The following is a 19,248-nucleotide window of genomic DNA, read 5'->3' as shown; positions in this document are numbered from 1 at the left end:
CCCATAAGATTATAATGGAGCTGAAAAATTCGTGTCATCTAGTGATGCCATGGCTGTCATAACATCATAGCACAACACATTACTCATCTGTTTGTGGTAATGCTGGTGTAAACAAATCTACTGTGCTGCCAATTGTATAAAAGTACAGCACATACAATTATGTACAGTACATAATACTTGGTAATGATGATAAATGAATTTGTTACTAGTTTGTGTATTTATTATAATACACTTTTTATTGTTATTTTAGAGTGTGCTCCTTCTACTTGTATTTAAAAAAAGGTAGTTGTAAAACAGCCTCAGCAGGAGAATGGTGTGAACCCAGGAGGTGGAGCTTGCAGTGAGCCGAGATCGCGCCACTGCACTCCAGCCTGGGCAACAGAGCGAGACTCCATCTTAAAAAAAAAAAACAAACAAACAGCCTCAGGCAGGTTCTTCACGAGGTGTTCCAGAAGAAGACATTGTTGTCATAGGAGATGACGGCTCCATGTGTGTTATAGTCCCTGAAGAACTTCCAGTGGGATGAGAGGTGGAGGTAGAAGACAGTGATATTGACTATCTTGACCCTGTGTAGGCCTAAGCTAATGTGTGTGTTTGCATCTTAGTTTTTAAGAAAAAAGTTTAAAAAGTAAAAAAGAATTAAAAATTTTAAAAATAGAAAAAAGCTTATAGAATAAGAATATAAAGACAAATACTTTTCTATAGCTATATAATGTGTTTTAAGCTAAGTGTTATTACAAAAGAGTCAAAAAGTTAAGAAAATTTAAGTTTATAAAGTAAAAAGTTACAGTAAGCTAACATTTATTTTTGAAGAAAGAAAAAATTTAAAAAATAATTCTAGTGTAGCCTAAGTATATAGCATTTATAAAGTCTATGGTAGTACACTGTAATGTCCTAGGCCTTCACATTTACTCACCACTCATTTACTGATTCACCCAGAGCAACTTCTGGGCCTGCAAGCTCCATTCATGGTAAGTGCCCTATATAGCTGTACCATTTTAAATCTTTTATACTGTATTTTACTGTACATTTTCTATTTTAGATATGTTTCAATATGCAAATACTTAATTACTGTTGTGTTACAGTTGCCTGCAGTATTCAGTACAGCTACATGCTGTACAGGTTTGTAGCCTGGGAGCAAAAGGCTGTACCATACAGTCTAGGTGTGTAGCAGGCTAAACCATCTATGATGTTTGTGCAATGACAAAATTGCCTAATGACTCAGTTCTCAGGATTTATCCCTGTCATTAAGCAACACATGACTGTATATTTTCCCAGTGGTTCCCTATTGTCTGTTATTCTCCCCTCCACCCTTCCAGATTCCCACGGTCTTAGTATCCCCTAACTCTTACCTCTGTTTCTTTTTGTCTCTTCTTTGACTCTTTTTTACCTGTACAGCAGATTGAAAAATATCTTCAAAGGAAAAACCAGGATGAATGTGGGGTTTAACTGCTTTGTTTCCTTTCTCTCAAGGATCATAGCCCTGCAATGATTGCCATCCAGTGCCTGAGAATAATTCTTCTGTATATTTTTTCAGCTTTATTGTTTCAGCAGGAGTTTAAATTCAATACTTGCTTCTGTATTACGACTGATCATTTTTCTTTTTCTTTTTTTTTTTTGAGATGGAGTCTCGCTCTATCACCCAGGCTAAAGTGCAGTGGCTCAATCTCAGCTCACTGCAACCTCTGCCTCCTGGGTTCAAGCGATTCTCCTGCCTCAGCCTCCCGAGTAGGTGGGATTACAGGCGCCTGCCACTGTGCCTGGCTAATTTTTGTATTTTTGGTAGAGACGAGGTTTCACCATGTTGGTCAGTCTGGTCTCAAACTCCTGACCTCGTGATCCACCCGCCTTGGCCTCCCAAAGTGTTGGGATTACAGGCCTGAGCCACCGCGCATGGCCCTGATCATTTTTCTAAATAAGAAAGCTTGTAGACTCATAGGATTTCAATTATTCTGTCAAGCAGAGGGGAGAAAAGAAACATGCTAGTGATTCTTATCTGATTTCACTTAAAACTTACAAAGATTTCTATAGTTCATCACACAAAGTTTTCAATTACATCCTTATTACTAGAATAAAAATGATCAACTAAGAGAACCAATCAGAATTACAGAGTTCTTTTGGAGGCTATTTTTGTGTCTAGAATCTTTATAATCTTTTTTTTTTTTTTTTTTTTTTTTTTTTGACACGGAGTCTCGCTCTGTCGCCCAGGCTGGAGTGCAGTGGCGCAATCTCGGCTCACTGCAAGCTCCGCCTCCCGGGTTCACGCCGTTCTCCTGCCTCAGCCTCTCCGAGTAGCTGGGACTACAGGTGCCCGCCACCACGCCCGGCTAATTTTTTGTATTTTTAGTAGAGATGGGGTTTCACCGTGGTCTCGATCTCCTGACCTCGTGATCCACCCGCCTCGGCCTCCCAAGAGAATCTTTATAATCTTATATGACCTTTGTTTTTTTTTCAAATAGCCCTTCTGAGATCTGATATATATTAATAAGGAATGGGACCAAAGGTTATGAATAGTCACATGAACTTCCATATTTCATATGAAAACAATATTAATATCCTCTGGAAGTTCTCAATTTGATGCTTTATCAAATTGGATTTTTTCATGTAATTTACAGCACAAAGAACACATCTCTTCTTTGAGAGCCATAGAAAAGGAGGAGGATATTCCTTAAGCTCCTTTCTTGGGATGATTTATTTGATTGTGAAGATTTATATTTTTAGAGCCAGACTCTGGAATTTCATTTATCAAGTTTACAAGCAAAAATTAGGCTTGTAAAGCTCAAATTTACTAGGAGAAATGAAAAAAAGAAATACAGATTTTCTATATAATGACAGTGAATTAACTGGACATGCAGCTTTTTTTTTTCTGTATAATGTTAAGGCGGTTATTAAAAGTTTACACGTGATTTTGTGACTATATCTTTCCCCCATCTCTCAGCTGGCAGATGGCATCTAGATCAAACGTCATAATCCTCCCTAGGATTGTGAGAGTGAAGCTCCATGTATAACACACTTGAATTAACTGCAACCTGAGTAACCAAAACACTATATTAACCAGATCATATTCTACTGCTTCACTTTTAGGAAAAAAAAAAAAAGAAGCAAATGATACCAAGACAAGCTCATAACAGAGATCCAATCAGCAGATGTGTACGGATGAAAATACAGGTATAAATGAATCTCTTATAGCCTTTTGGATCTGCATCTACATTTTTGCATAATGATGACTAGTATTCAGAATGTCACAGTAGAATGCAGAATCAGCAAAAGAATGAGCAATCAAATTTCCAGTAAGAGTTAAACATTTCTTTAGTATGTCCAGGTGGCTCACCCTATTCTAGGTTCTGGGAGCACGAATATAAAAAAAATTTTCTCTACCCCAGAGGGACTACTACCCAAGCCACCATGTGTGTATTTGACAAACCCACATATCATGCACAGTGGAACAGCCATTCTCTGATAAACAGACTTCCTCCCTTTATATTCCCAAACTCTGCAGGAGAGCCATTCCATCTTTTTGTGTTAACTGAATCTAGCCAGTTCTCCGAGAACAAGGCTTTATCTGTTAGCCTCTCAAATGGTGGCCACTTTACACTCCAGGTAGCTCCAGGTTTGAGAGTGGGGTCAGTGTCCTCCCCATCGCCACTTTTAGGCCACTATGCCTTCACCCTCTAGTTAAACCTCTGCATTTTGAAACTTGTGCTCCATTCCTGTGGCAGCCTTCAATGGGCCTCCAAGTCACACCTCCTCCTTCGCTGATGGTTTTTTACTGGGCCGCCCACTCCCTCTCCACTTAGGTGACTTTACTATTTACTTGAATGAACTATTCACCACTCCAGTGAATTATCCACTCTGCTCATCCATCTATTGTCATTCTATGACCATTGTCAATACCTGAAACTACTCCATCAACGAAACAGTGCAAACATCTAGCATCTCATTCACAATCTTCCTTTCTTTTCATTAGTTATACATATCCCATTACAAGTCTTCTTTCACTAGGTGCTTCTAGTTGACTTGCCCTTTCACCTCCCGTTCATTTACCTATCCATTCATCTATCACCTTTTTCTACCTTCTATTTTCTTTGCATTACTGATAGATTCTAAGATCCATTACTTCAATTCTTCTCTTGCAAATTGTCTGGCAAATTCCACTCCGGGGTGAACCTATCTCCTCTATGTCTACACCCAAGCTGCTAAGAAAAACTAAAGAAAAACAGAGTGGAGCAGATTTGTATTTCTACAAATTAATAGTCAGTGACCTCAATTAGACTCTCAAAACTGATCGGTCTAATTTCTACAAAATCTCTCTTAAACCCATTCTATTCCTCTCAAGCCTCCAACTCTCTTATTCTCAGCATTTTTCCATTTCACTGGAAAAATGGAAACTACTAGATGGAGATTTCATATGGTCAAAAGTTTTCTGTCTTCTAACAAAGGCCAACAATTTGCATGTGCTCTGCACGCTAGCTCCTCAGGTTTTTCTCAAGAATATTAATTATTTCCTCTCTTTCTGATATTATTTCTATTTCTTCCTCTCTCCTTCCCATTAGCACTTATGCATGCTCCAGTTTATCTCATTACTACAAACAACTCAACAAACCAGCCAAACATCTCCCTCTGCCCCCACAAAGGACCCTTTGCAAACCACATGCTTCTTTAGCTACTACCAGTCTCTCCCACTGTTCTCAAATTTCTGGGCTGAGTTGCCTATAGTTTCTCTTTCTATCTTTAGTCACTATTCCCTCCATAAACCCTCAAATTCAACTTCTGTTTCAACAACTCCATGGAATCAACTCTTGCTAAAGCCACCAATTAGTTTCATACCACTTAATCAAATGTACTCTTGTAGTCCTCATATCATGCCACCTCTCGGAATCATTCTACAAAGTTGAGCATTCTGTCTTTTGAAATACTTTTTCCCTTTGATTTCCATGATGTCACATGCTCCTAGTTTCTCTTCTACCTCTCTCATTCAGCCACCAAGACAATCCCATCTGCTCTCATGGCTTCAATTGCTACCTATACTCCAACAACTTTCAAATTCTATCTCGAGCCAACTTCTCCTCTGAACTATTCACATGACATCTTCATCTAGAAGCCTTCAAACACCTCAACTTGAATGCATTAAAAGTGAACTCAGGCTTCTGTTTTTCCCCCAAACCTTCTTTTTCTCCAGTAGATACTTCCAACACCCATCTAGTTGCTCAAACAACATACCTTGGATATACCCTTGACTCCTCCTTATTACCATTTCTTATGTGCAACGAATTATCAAGTCTTGTTAATTCTACTCTTGGAATATTTTGTCACAACCATCATTAGTCACATGGCCTCCTGGAATGGGCTTTGCCCATGAAAACTATTTTCCTCAAAGCTATAGAAGTGAGCTTACAAAAATGCACCTCTGATTATGACTTATTTCTACTTTAATATCCTTCAGTATATTAAGGATTTCCCTCCCTTATAGTATTTTTTGATCTACCAAGCATGTCAGTTCACAACTCAACTTCTGATTTCCTCTCCAGCCCATCGTGCTCTACTATCCTTCTTACATTCATTGTTATAGCTGCACTGGCCTTGTCCTAAGTCCTCAAATGTACCTCACCAACCCCAACTCAGAGCCTTCTGTCCCAAACACTCTAGACCTACTCCTCTCTCTGCTGCAATAACATTGACTCACTCTTCAGCTCCTACCCTCTAAGAAGCCTTCCCTGACCTCTTATACTAGTTAAGATCCTCATCTATATGGACTTACTGCCACCTGCACTTTTCCTTCAAGGCACTAGTCACAACTCTAATTAAACAATTACTTCTAAAGATAGTACTTGTGAATGTGTGTCTTCCTTGCTAGAATATGCACTCCTGAGGTCAGGGTCTTTGTTCGTTGTCATATTGTCAGGGGCTAACATTATGTTTGGTTCATCATATGTGCTCAGTGACTGCTTTTTTGAATGAATGAATTGTTTTAATATAACATGGTAAATATAAAGATGGAGGCATGGAGATTGCAAAATGGAACAGAGATAAGTGGCATTTCACTCAGCTGAGGAAGTCTACCAGTGTAATTGCTATTGCATGACTCAGATGATGGTCTTGGACACAAAATTTGGGAATAGGGTGGTCAGCAATCTAGTGCTTATTTCATCTTGGGTCTCCAGCTTGGCCTCTTCTTTGTCTCTAGAAGAATGGAACCCCTGGAAAACCCAAGGCAGCTTAGTAGCTATCACCACTCACTAGCTGTAGGTGGAGCAACTAAATTAGCCCATCAGATAATCTGAGTTCTCTTCTTAAGTGCCCTGCTATGACCACAGATCATTTAGTTTTTTCTATAAAACAATTCAATTTGGGAGATTGGTTGTCTTCCCCATCATTCAGGAAAGAATTATAGGAGAATTTGTTTTACCTACATATGTGTACATTCAAAATCCCATCATTTTCATAGGGAGAAACAAATCATCCTTATTTCCTTATTTCTTACACCACAAACACTGGATTAAGGAAGGCAAATAATTGTAAAACCTAGTACACTTTGAAATTATAATGCTTTCTATGGAGAGACAATTTTATACTAAAACCTTAATTTTTTAAACTACCCTTGCTGAGAACCTGACAAAAGCAGCCCGAGTCCTACATAACATCCCAGGGGACAGAAGCACCTGTGAATCTTTAAGACACTTTCAATCCAATCAGTGTCAAAGTTCATTCATTGAGTGGATGGTGAAACAGAACCCTGAGGATTCAGACAGAAACTCTGTCCTCAGAGAGCTCACGCTGAGATCACAGACATATAGCCACATTATTATAACATAGTCCACAAATAGAAGTATGTACAAGTTATAAAGATAGCCCAGAGAGGGACAAATCTTTTTGAGGGATCAAATCCTAATGAGGTAAGACCTCAGCTGGGTTGTTAAGGATGAATAGGTATTTACCACACAGACATGATAGGGAAAAGGCATTCCAGGGAAAGGTCCATCTTCTGATCACATGATAATGCTTCTGGCCTGTACCAGCAAGAAATGGTGTGGGAGGTGAAGGACAGAGACCAAACCGTGAAGGGTCTATGTGCTGTATTAATTGAGAAACAAGGACTTGGTTCTGTAACTGAGGGGACCCTTAAAGTTTTTGAGTAGGGACAGATATAATCAATTTCACATCATCTCTATGGCAACGTGGAGGATAGACAAGGGAAAAGTGAGTCTAGAGTCAGGGCCAGCCAGCAGAGAAACGGAGAGTCCAGCGGGGCCTGCCTGTCCCCTTGGCCTATAGAAAATTGTGGCAATATTCATCCACATACAATTCCAGGGTAAATTTGAGTGTCCATAAACTAAAACCATGTATTGTATAATTTTAGATACAAGAAACTGAAGGGTATCATGTTATTTACACAACATTCAGAAAACTACTGCACTTCTTGAATGTTTATCTGGCCCCACTACAATAAGTGAAGGTTTTACTCCTGAAATAGTTGCTAAATAAATTATCTGTGTGCTAAAGATAACAATCGTAGGTCACACCCTTTCCTTTCCCTTAGAATAGCTGGAAGCAGGTAGAGTTTGTTCATCAGAAAGGACTTTTGCACAACTTTATGAGATAGTTGCAGGTGGGCAGTGTGGTTCTTGGACCACATTACTTTGTCCTTGTTGCCTAAAACAAAGCAAAACAATGAGGGCATTTAACATGGCTTCGTTTTGTGTCCCCACATGGGCCTTCAAAATAATTAGGACTTTCTTATGTTTTCATTTTTTCATAGTCTTGGCAGGTCCCCACATCAGTATTAGATTTTGACATCTTGCTGCTTTCTGTGGAAAAGCACCCAGATTCCAAATAAATATGTGTATGAAATTTTCCATTACCTAGCACTGGTTTGTCACCAACAATCTACTGTTCAACATTTATTGTACTAATTTGTAAACATAATCGTTGTCACAAAGACAAATGGATAAACAAGGACAGACAGATAATGACATCCTTAGAGACAGCATGTAGTAGTTACAGCCAACCTTCGGGTCCTACATTTTTGTGTTTTTGCTGCTGTGGACTGATGAACACAGAAGCCATTGTTTTTTACTGTGTAAATCTACACTCAGCAGACAAGGTCAGCCTCTGGCCTGAGAGGATCAGCAAGGTTTTAGAGACTACTAAAGGTCTCTAAGGGAGCTGGTGAATGTGGAATGAAATTACTCTTCGGGAAACATGGATAATTTTTATCACAGCTAAGGAGTTGGGGCTGAGCAGTTTTTGGAAGGCTGTGGTTAGGCATATGTGAAAACCTGGGCCGGGAATGGAATCTTTGGATTCCTAGTTATTATTCCAAAATAGCTCTTATAGAAGCACCCGTGTGCACTCCTCACTTGCAGGAAATCGTGGGTTCTTTGTGACAGCTTGGGGCTCACCGGCCTGTGGGCGTTCCTCTCACCACGTGCGAGTTCAGTCAATGGTGGTTGAATGGACCCACCTCCCTGGCCAGTGCCTCTGATTGGCTGCTTTCCCCCTGCCCCCAACCTGACGTCATTTCCCCTGTTTTTGAGGACCAATCAGGATGGACACAGACGATGCTTCCTTACTGTCCTTTGCCTTTCTCTGAGTACTACATAGTTAAGAATATTTGTAATATGATTGCTAGCTATAAAAGCTACCTCTTTTTCTATTACTTCCCTGTTTGTCTACTTTTAAAAAAAATTTATAGCTTGTTTTTAATGTAAACATCCTGGTTACTAAAACTTCATACGTTTATATGTTGGAATACTTTCTTCTATACCAGCACTGGTCTTTTAACTTGTAACCTCAAGTTGTATAAAATAATCTTTTTAGTGTCTAAGAGTCTCTATGATTTGCTTTCCTCCTGTTCACGTTTGCTGCGTTAGAAGGAGCATGATGTCAGGGTTAGGCATACATTCTAGTCTACCGTGGTTGGGGTCCTGGGACTCCATTTACTAGCTCTGTGATCTTGGTTGAGTTATCTGACTTCTCTGACTCTCTCATTTGCAAAACGGGGCTATTATGAGGTTATGAGGAAGAAATAAGTTAAATACGTAAAGCCCTTGAACAGTGCCTGGTTTGTATCTCATTCCACGTGTTTGCTATTGTAATTTTTTTCTAGGGTATTTGTTCTAATTTCTTCTTGTCTTTTTTTAGGGTAGTCCATCCATTTCCCAACTCTATTAAATAAAATAAAATAAATAAAAATGCTCCCTCTGTCGTGATCCATGCTACTATACATATGTATAGTATATGTGTAGTGTATAGTATGGAAGTTCATACTATACTTCCAGCTTGCCCCCCGAAGTGGCTCTTCACCAACTATGTGTGAGAGTTCCTGTTTGTCTACGGACTCTCTTCACTTAATGTCAGGCTATTTAACTTTTACTCCTCTGATTCTTGTAGAATGGTATCAATTGTTATAATCTGTGTCTTTTTGACAATTGGTGAGTTTGAATGTATTTTTATATGCCTATGGGTCATCCATGACTTCCTCCTCTGTAAACTTCATTTTCATATGATTTGCCCAATTTTCTTTCAGGTTGTTTTTTCTTAATGATTTGTATGAGTTCTTTAAATATTCTGGATAGGAATTATTTGTATATTATATGTGTTGCATTCTCCCAGTGTTCCTTAACTTTTGACTATGTTTATTGTGTCTTTCGATGTACAGTAGCTTTTATTTTATTTTTTTTAACTTCTGTTTTTAGAGACAGGGTCTGGCTTTGCTGCCCAGGCTAGAGTGCAGTGGTGTGATCATAGCTCACTGCAACCTCCAACTCCCAGGCTCAAGAGATCCTTTCATCTCAGACTTCTGAGTAGCTGGGACTACAGGCATATGACATCATGCCCAGCTAATTAAAAAAAAAACGTAGGGATAGTCTTGCTATGTTGCCCAGGCTGGTCTCAAACTCCAGCCTGGACCTCAAATGATTCTGCCTCAGCCTCCCAAAATACTGGGATTACAAGCATGAGCTACCATGCCTAGCCAGTAGTTTTTAATTTTGATGTAATCTCTTCTCCTTGCAAGTTAATTTTATCAACACTATTTGTTGAAGAATCCATCTGCCCCCTACCAATTTATAATAACATCCCTATCATATATCAAGTTCTCTTGTTAATATGGATGTGTTTCTGAGTTTTATTTTTGAATAGAACTGTTCCACTTGTCTATTTCTGGGCAATGCCACAGTATTTTAATTACTATTGCTTAGTAATATGTTTGGATATCTGGGTATGAAAAGTCCTGTCATTCTTTTCAGAATTTTCTTTCTTTTTTTTTTTTTTTTGAGATGAAGTCTTGTTCTGTCACCCAGGCTGGAGTGCAGTGGTGTGATCTCTGCTCACTGCAAGCCCCGCCTCCCAGGTTCACGCCATTCTCCTGCCTCAGCCTCCCAAGTAGCTGGGACTACAGGCTCCAGCCACCACGCCCGGCTAATTTTTTGTATTTTTAGTAGAGACAGAGTTTCACCATGTTAGTCAGGATGGTCTTGATCTCCTGACCTCGTGATCCGCTTGCCTTGGCCTCCCAAAGTGCTGGGATTACAGGCGTGAGCCACCGCACCCAGCCCCAGAATTTTCTTAGTCCTTTGATTGTTGGTCCTTTGCCCTTCCATCAAATCAGATCATCACATGCCACAAAAGACCGTTGGTGATTTTAGTAAGAAATGCATGAAGTTATGAACTCACTTTGGAAAAGTTTACATCTTTATGATAAAGAATTTTTTTTCTATCTATGCACAATTTTTCCTTCTATTTATTCATTCTTTTTTTTTTTTTTTTTGAGACGGAGTCTTGCTCTGTTGCCCAGGCTGGAGTGCAGTGGCACAATCTCGGCTCACTGCAAGCTCCGCCTCCTGGGTTCACGCCATTCTCCTGCCTCAGCCTCTCCCAGTAGCTGGGACTACAGGCGCCCGCCACCATGCCCGGCTAATTTTTTGTATTTTTAGTAGAGACGGGGTTTCACCGTGGTCTCGATCTCCTGACCTCGTGATCCGCCCGCCTCGGCCTCCCAAAGTGCTGGGATTACAAGCGTGAGCCACTGCGCCCAGCCTCATGCATTCTTTTATATTTTCACTGAAGTTTTGAAATTTTTTCCTAAAACAATCCATACATTTTAGTCTTTGATTTATTTCTAGGTACTTCAGTATTCTTGTCACTATTGTGAATAAAATTTTTTTCAGTTATTGTTTTTTTCCATACTCCCTCTCTTCCTGGGTGTTCTCCTGTGTTCCCTTGGCTGTAAATCTCATTTTTATGTCAAATACAGTTCAGTTGATTTCTGCCCTTCTCTCTTGCAATTTCTCAATCCACATGACCAATCATTCCCTTTTACAGACACTTGGAGATTTCAGAAGTATCTCAGACTGAACATGTCTAAGATTGAACTCTTGATTCTTTTCTTCCCCATCCCTAAACCATTCCCCCACCTTAGAAAAATGATTGGCTGTCTACCTAATTTCTCTTGGAGACATCCTGGCTGTCTGTGCTTCCTTGCTGACATTCAGTCTGTCTGCATGTCCTGTTCATTGTTAGGTTCCTTTTCTTGCTAATGCTGTACTCTGACCTACCCCAGACTAGTCTATTAGGTGGCACCATCAGCACTTAGACCTTTAGAAGTATCTCAGGCTTAACCCGTGTGGAACATAGAGGTGCTCAATTGTTGAATACATAAATGTTTAAAACTGTACTCTTACGTTTTTTCCCCCAGCTTTCCTCACCTCAGTAAATTGCTTCATTGGGTATTTGCTTAAGTCATAAGTGTGGCAGTCATCCTTGCCTTATTCTTTACAACAAATTGCACATCCAGTTTGTCCTCATGTTCTATTAATTTTGCCACTAAAATCCACCTCCACTGCCATTGCCCTTGTCAAAGTCTCTGTCATGTCTCCCTGGTTTTCCTGTTTCCTCTCCTGCTTACTTCTAATCTATGTTGCAAAGAGCTTGAGTGATCTTCATGGAACCTAAATATGAAGATCTATCTCCTTTAGTCCTTTCAACACTTTCCTATCCTTCCCATTCCTTAGCTCACTTTCAAGGGCCTGCCTGGTCTTGCTCATGCCTTGTCCCTAGCCTCAATGTTCCCCTCCCTCACTGTGCTTCAGCCACTCTGTTCTCTGGTTTCTTGGGGACCTCAAGTCTCAAGGCCTCTGTCTGTAACTGTTTTCTCCCTCGCGTATGGATGGCTCCCACGTAGCTTTTGGATCTCAAATTAAATTTCATTTCTTCAGGAATCCTTCCTTAGCCCTCTAATCTAAATTCGTCTCATTGCTATACTGTCTCCTAGCACCCAGTTCCTTCCTGTTAGAGCCCAATCACATTTCAGTCATACATTGGATAAACTACTCATGGGGTAAGAGATAGTCTGTTAATGTCTTCTTCTCTGTACCCTAAGCTCTGTGAGCACAGGGACCTTCTTTGTCTTATTCACCACTGGCACTTAAAGGTACTCAATAAATCTTCAAATGGATGACTGTTAGTATTGTATTTGGCTGCCTTTACCTTCAGTCATCTTATGTGTATATTCTTTGCACATATAGACTGATATCATCTGCCTTTCCTGTCAGTGGGGTCTATTGTGGTCATAAATAAATTGTCTCAGTAGCTCCTACCTACTGTTCAGGGGGTCCTTGTCAGCCTTAAAATTAGCACCAAGAATTGCTCTCCAGGGTACTAATATATCTCACCTATTCAAGGCAGGATCTGGGTGTATTGTTCCCCACCTGGCTCCTGTCCCAGCCCCTGGTGAGAGTGCTACCTCTGGAGGTGACTGAGGATAACAGAGGGAGCTATAAGTTCCTTCGAGCCAACTGCCACGTTGACGGTTAACTGGCTTCAGCTGGGATGGCTGGCCACTCCGAATTTCTGCCATATAATTAATGACCTAGCTTCCTGCTGCTTTCAGTTGTTATTAGAGAAGTATTTTCTTATGTCAATACAACCTCTTTATAAGCACCTTTAAAAATGGATGTCTAATATTCAGTTGGTCTTCAAATGACTCCATAATATTTCTGTAGTTAGCTAATTATAAGAATATCAATAATTAAATAACAATCAAATCCTTACTGCTTACATTGTATTTGCACACTTTGTAAATATGCAAGATCTCCCCACTCATCTTCTCTTCTTTAATAAGCTAGGCTGACTTTAGGAAAGATAAAGAATAGTGAATGCTTCACTTTTTCTGTTTTGGTAATTTCATTACCACTCCTGTTTCTGGGGTATATGCAGAAATTAAGTTTGGGATTTTCCTACTATCCTCCCCCTGTCCTCATCAATTAGTAAAATTCCAGTTACAATTTTTCATGCATATTATTATTATTACTGAAAATATATTTTATTTCTGTTTCTCTTCACAGAATGAAAGGTTAAAAGATTTTATTGCTCTCAAGGGCATTGATATTCAGAGAGTAAATATTAAATTGTGAAATGGAGGCAGCATTTAACAAAAACTCATTGAAGATTGATAAATACTTTAAGACTCAAAGTTAATTTTTCATGCTTTGAGAAAATTCAGTATTTTAAATGTTAGATACTTCATCTTGTTCTTAAAACCAGATTATGAAAATTGTAATTCCCAGTTACTTCCATCTCTTCCTTACAATTTTTTCATTTTTTTTGAGACAGAGTCTTGCTCTGTCACCCAGGCTGGAGTGCAGTGGCATGATCTTGGCTCACTGCAACCTTCACCTCCCGGGCTCAAGCGATTCTCATGCCTTGGCCTCCCAAGTAGCTGGGATTACAGGCATGCACCACCACGCCTGGCTAATTTTTGTACTTTTAGTAGAGATGAGGTTTCACCATGTTGGCCAGGTGGTCTCGAATGCCTGACCTCGGGTGATCCGCCTGCCTCAGCCTTCCAAAGTGCTGGGATTACAGGCGTGAGCCACCGCACCTGGCCTCTTCCTTACAGTTTTTTCTAATCATTTGAAGGCACAGGGGGTGATGGTGTGGGTTTTGAGAAATTACAGCCATGTACTGGAAGGAATTAGGAAAAAGGAAAGGGAAGGTTTAGGAAGAACATGACCTTATTTTGCACAAGTCTTTTCTACTTTGTGAATTTGTGGGGGAAATTCTGTGTCCTGTGGAGCATATTCTTAGGTCACTGAAGGGAACACTTTTCCATTCTCTTCCTTAAAGTGGGAACAAAGAAAAAGGCTTGGGATAGGTAATTTATTATGACTGTCTTCACCCTTTCTCTAGTGTTAGGTATGTCACAGTGATGTCACCCTCTGGACTGTGAATGACAAATTGATGATGTCACCGAGGCCGCATCTCCCCTGTATGAACAGGGTGATACGGATTATAACAGACAATTAATCTCACTGGTCACTCATAAATTGTGCTATTCTTATTTATCTTCTCTGGGCCTCAGTTTCTTCATCTGTAAAATAAGGATAAATGTAATCTATCTCCTAGGATTATTACCAGGGTTAAATAGATGAATAAATGTCATGAGCTTGGAAGAGTGCCTGACTTACAGTGAGCGCTCCATCAATAGTACTATTATTAGCTATTATTTATAACTTATGCTTCTCAATGGGTATGATTTAGGAAATAGCAAAATAATATATTTTTGGTTTTTGTAATTCTTAATTTCAAATGGACTGGCAGCTTACATACCAAGAATCATACCAGACAACTCAGACCATTGAGTTTCCTCTATGGTGTAACATGCATGTCCTTTCTGCAAAGAAAGCTGAGCCTCAGGATTGGTGCCTGGAGGTGAAAAGAGAGTCGCTAGAGGCCGAGTCTTTGCCAGAGAGAAGGAGGAAGCAGAAAGAAGAGTTTTTCTAGCCAAAAGAATGGGAAAGGAGAGAAAAAGCAAGAGAGAGAGAGGAAGCTAAGGAGGCAGACGTTTGTTTTCTCCTTTTTCTAGGTGAAACCTCAAAACCATGGTGGGGGATGTGGTATGGTGTGGTAGAATCATCCAGATAGGTTTAAATTTTTTTGTGTGTGTATGAGGGGCAGTGACACACTTCAACAGGAATAGTGTAGTGGTGGTGCTGCAAGCCCCTAGAAAAGGCTGCCCTCAGCCTCATCCAGCATGACTGTGAGTGACTGCACAGCTTTAGTTGGGAGGCTGTCTAAGTCAATGGCCCTGAATAACGCTCTTGGTTCCCTACTCGTAATGCATGGGAACCAAACATTTCCTAGAATAGATGTGAAGGAGCTGAGAGGACAGCTGGACCAGAATAAGAGGCTACTGAGTCAGGAGCCTGATGACCAGTGGCTTTGGTTGGATCATGTGGTCAGTAGCAATGTGTGTCATTCATGCTAAAAGGTGGGTGAGACCAGATGAGGCACCCCATGTCAAGGCCTAGCAGCGGACACCACCCAGACCAGCCACCCCTTCCCTCACTGCCATGAAGATACTCAGCTTTCTCGTACTCTTATCCACCTTGAGAAGGAAGAGAGGGAGGTGAGAAATAGTCATGTTAGGGAACTGAACTCTAACTGACTACAAAGTAGGAAGGGATGGTTTCAGCTAGAAGTGACCAAGGCACTATAAATTTAGAGTTTTGGTTGCTCTCTTCTTTCCACTTTCTTTCTCAGCCAATATTCATCATGGGTTGGGCTTGTAATATCACATCAATTCTACAATTACAGAGAAATAAAAAACAGTTGTGCTTTTTTTGGTAAAATCAATCTCGATTTGAATAATTTTGAAATTTCTTGCTTTCTTTATTAACCTGAAATTTCTTTCTTAAGTATATATTAAACATCCCATTCCTTTATTCATATAATAGATCTGGAGACTGATAATTATTTTCCTTTGGAGTTTTGATATCTGAAGCCAGTGTGTTATTCTCACATAGGGTTCAGGTCCTGGGTTCACAGTCAAGGTTAAAGCTTGTCTCCTGTTCTTCCCATGTTGAGTTCTTTATACCAAGGGAAGAACAGACCCTTGCTCAAGGTTGTGAGGGAGCTGAGTGAAAGAATTGAAGACCTATTCTGCTTTTGAAATATCGACCTGCATCTACCCTTCAGTCTGCAAATTCTATACCCATTTATATGTCTGACTTCCTGTGATGCCATGCAGATATGAAGGGGCAAGTGGGCTGCAGCATGTCAACTTACCACTTGCATTTTCTTTCCTTTCCAGAGGACTGCCCAGAATTGAGGGCCACCTGTGGCTTTCATGACATGATTAAGCCACATCCCAATTGCTTTTTTCAGAAAAGATGACAAAAAGAAAGGAGGAAAGGTGGGAAGAAGGGCAAAAAATCCACTTTATACTCATGGTTTTAATTTCTTCCTGCAGCCTTTTTAGGGAATGGCGAAGCTGTGTTTAAAGATACTATGACACTGGTGGTTACATAGAGCTTAATGTCACTCCTAGGACGTGTAATGAAATGTGTATGTAATGATTAAAGACAGCTAATTAATTTGTATGAACTAGAAAAAGATATAGTGTGTTCACAAAATCTTTTTTTTTTTTTTCCCCTAAAGAGCCCAGTTTTAGAACTTTCAAGGTTAGTGAGAAAGGTCCCTTCCTCTATTGAACAGACATTTTTGCCTGAATCCTCATTGGAACATGGGACTGCTAGAGAGCATCTGGGGACAGGAAATAAGTGGCTAAGCATTCTGCAGCTGTTGTGAAAGACACCCTTTGTTCATTCTCTCATTTTTAATCAAACATCTTCTGAGCACCTTTTCTGTGTCAGGCATTGAACAGGCTTAAGGATAAAAATTTTAAGGAGACAGTGAAACAGTAAGGGTAGCACTAAAGTTCTAGATGCTTTCCTAGAATTATTCACAGAACACAAAGGAAGGAGGTATGATCATTACTCTTTGGGGGAAAGGAAGGATCTGGAAAGACACTCCCCAAGGAGTGTCTTGACTTTGAGCTGAACCTCAAGGCAATGGAGGCATTTGCTGTGCAACTGTTGAGTGGTAAAAGACAGGGGAAGGAACCCTATGGGACAAGTTCTAAAGGCTTGAAATAATCCTGTCTCTTGGGGGCTAGGAATGACTGGGTTGGGCTGGATGCACTTACCAGAGGAGGGTTCCTTCTTGAATAAAAAGCCTTATTATTGAAGAAAGGTCATCTTCCCATAGACTTTTTGCCTACCTTTCATTGACTAGAATGTGGTCACATGGGGGAATTATATAGATTAAACAAGGCATATAGCACTGCCAAACAAAATCAAGGTTTGTTACTGAGTTATTAGGCAGTCTACTAGTCATATTAACCATTTTGAGTTTGCTATTTTAAAATTATTATTGTATGATGTTGGGGATTTCACTTAAATTCTTCCCCAATTTTCTCATCTGTAGAATGGGGATAGTAGGAACTAACTGGAGGGCTGTTTTGGGGAATTACAAATGTTAGATATAAAACATATGGAACATACTAGGTGCTCAATAAATGGTGGAGAGGTTTTTGTTTTCCTTTTTTTGGATCCTTCTCCTTCTTTGAATGCTTGCTTCACTTTTCTCTCCTCTTTAGTTTTAGGTTATATGGAAACCTGGAGAAGATTATATTTTGCAGTTTCAAATTTGTTTTTTTTTCTTCATCCTGCCAGAGAGTTCATAATTATCTTTGCTTGCAATTAGGTGGTATCTTTTGTGAAAATGTCATGCAGTGTTTATAATTTGTTTTTAACCACTAATGTAAATAAAGATGTGATTAATGCATAAGTATCATCAGAGATACACAGTGAGATAAATAGAGTGTGTCTAAAAAATTCAGCAGGATTAGACAGGTCGTTTAAATGAATTCTCATCCGCAAAAGGAAAATATAATTTATTAAGCAAGTTATTTACTTTAGTTACAATTTTTTGTTTACTTTATTTCATTTCATATTTTCAAAGCCCCCCCTGAGTTAAGTGTTGTTATTATTACAGGAAACTGAGTGTAACCAATTAGGAATGTATTTGGTTACTTGTAACTGAAATAATAGTGGTTTATGCAAGGTGGAAGTTTGTCTCTCATATAAAAGGTGTTCAGAGTTCAAGAGTCCAGGCCTGAAACAGCAAACTCCACAGTCCTCCAGGATTCAGGCTTCTCTGGTATTTTTGCTCCACCACCTCACAGGAAGTGGCTTCACCTGTAAGGTTGAGCTGTGGTCCAAGATGGCTGCTGTACCCAGGAGTAAACTGCTAGACTACAGTTTGTGCACATTTTTATCCTCACTAGACAATCCCAAATTGTTTCCAGAAATGCACAGTCTTTGCAAGCACATGTAGAACAAGATCATAAAGCAAATTTGAACAACTGTTGGAGTCATTTTCATAGCGACTGCTTTCTCTAACTGCATTAAAATTAAAAGCCAATATAACAAAAATACCTCCATATATTTGGAAATTTTACAATAGATTTTGTAATAACTGATGAATTGAAGAAGAACTCATCCATAATTAAAATGAAGATTAAAAATTATTTTAATATTTGTGGCATGCAGCTAAAGTTGTACAATGGAAAAGGTTATAGCCATAAATGTATATATATGAAGCATTTTACTCAATAAGAAAACAAACCAAAACAATAACACAAATATAAAGAAAATGGAAGAAAAGAAATTATAGGCTGGGCGTGGTGGCTCACGCCTATAATCCCAGCACTTTGGGAGTCTGAGGCGGGAGGATCACTTGAGCCAGGGAGATCCCATCTCTACAGAAAAAAAAAAAAAAAAAATTAGCTGGGTGTAGTGGCACGCACCTGTAGTCCCAGCTACTCAAGAGGCTGAGGCATTGAGGCTGCAGTGAGCTGTGATTGCACCACTGTACTCTAGAATGGGCTACAGAGTGAGACCTTGTCAAAAAAAAAAAAAAAAAAAAAAAAAAAAAAAAAAAAAAAAAAAAAAAAAAAAAAAAAAAAAAAGAAAAGAAAAGAAAGAAGAAAAAAAGCAATTATAAGTGCATACAGAAATGAATAAACTGGGGGAAAAAAACAAAGACAAGAAAACCACTTCCTTACTTTTGAAAAAAAAATGAAGTAGATAGCTTCTGACAAAAGTACTCAAAAAAAAAGAGAGAAGATACAAATATAGAATGTAAACTATAGAGAAGATTATAATTACAGATTTATTACAAATTTTAAAAACTGTAAGAGAACACTACAGATAACATGAACTTGAAAAGTGAATAATTTTTTCAATAATATAAATTTGAAAAATATGTAAGATGTGGTCCTACTTTTTATTAACTGTATACACGTAAATATTCTCAAAGAAAAAAGTTAACATATTTTACAAGTGGCTAACCATGGGGTAAGAATTTATGAATTTGTATTATTTTTCTTTTTCTTTCTTTTTTTTT

At 39.2% G+C, this 19,248-nt stretch overlaps 1 protein-coding gene across 8 annotated transcripts in view; it reads left to right on the top strand.

The window, feature by feature from the left end:
* MOBP (myelin associated oligodendrocyte basic protein) overlaps positions 1 to 19,248 on the top strand; it is a 63,027-nt gene that overhangs the window by 9,068 nt on the left and 34,711 nt on the right. For all 8 annotated transcript variants that reach the window (XM_058442739.1, XM_058442736.1, XM_058442735.1 and 5 more), the window contains exon 2: positions 3,085 to 3,168. The gene's annotated coding sequence lies outside the window, so the exon portion shown is untranslated. The remainder of the gene's footprint in view (positions 1 to 3,084; positions 3,169 to 19,248) is intronic.

The sequence above is a fragment of the Hylobates moloch genome, unplaced genomic scaffold (genome assembly GCF_009828535.3).
Source record: "Hylobates moloch isolate HMO894 unplaced genomic scaffold, HMol_V3 SCAFFOLD_8, whole genome shotgun sequence".
NCBI classification, from domain to species: domain Eukaryota; kingdom Metazoa; phylum Chordata; class Mammalia; order Primates; family Hylobatidae; genus Hylobates; species Hylobates moloch.
Note: the sequence above shows the minus strand (reverse complement) of the source record. Positions and strands in the feature narration are given on the sequence as shown.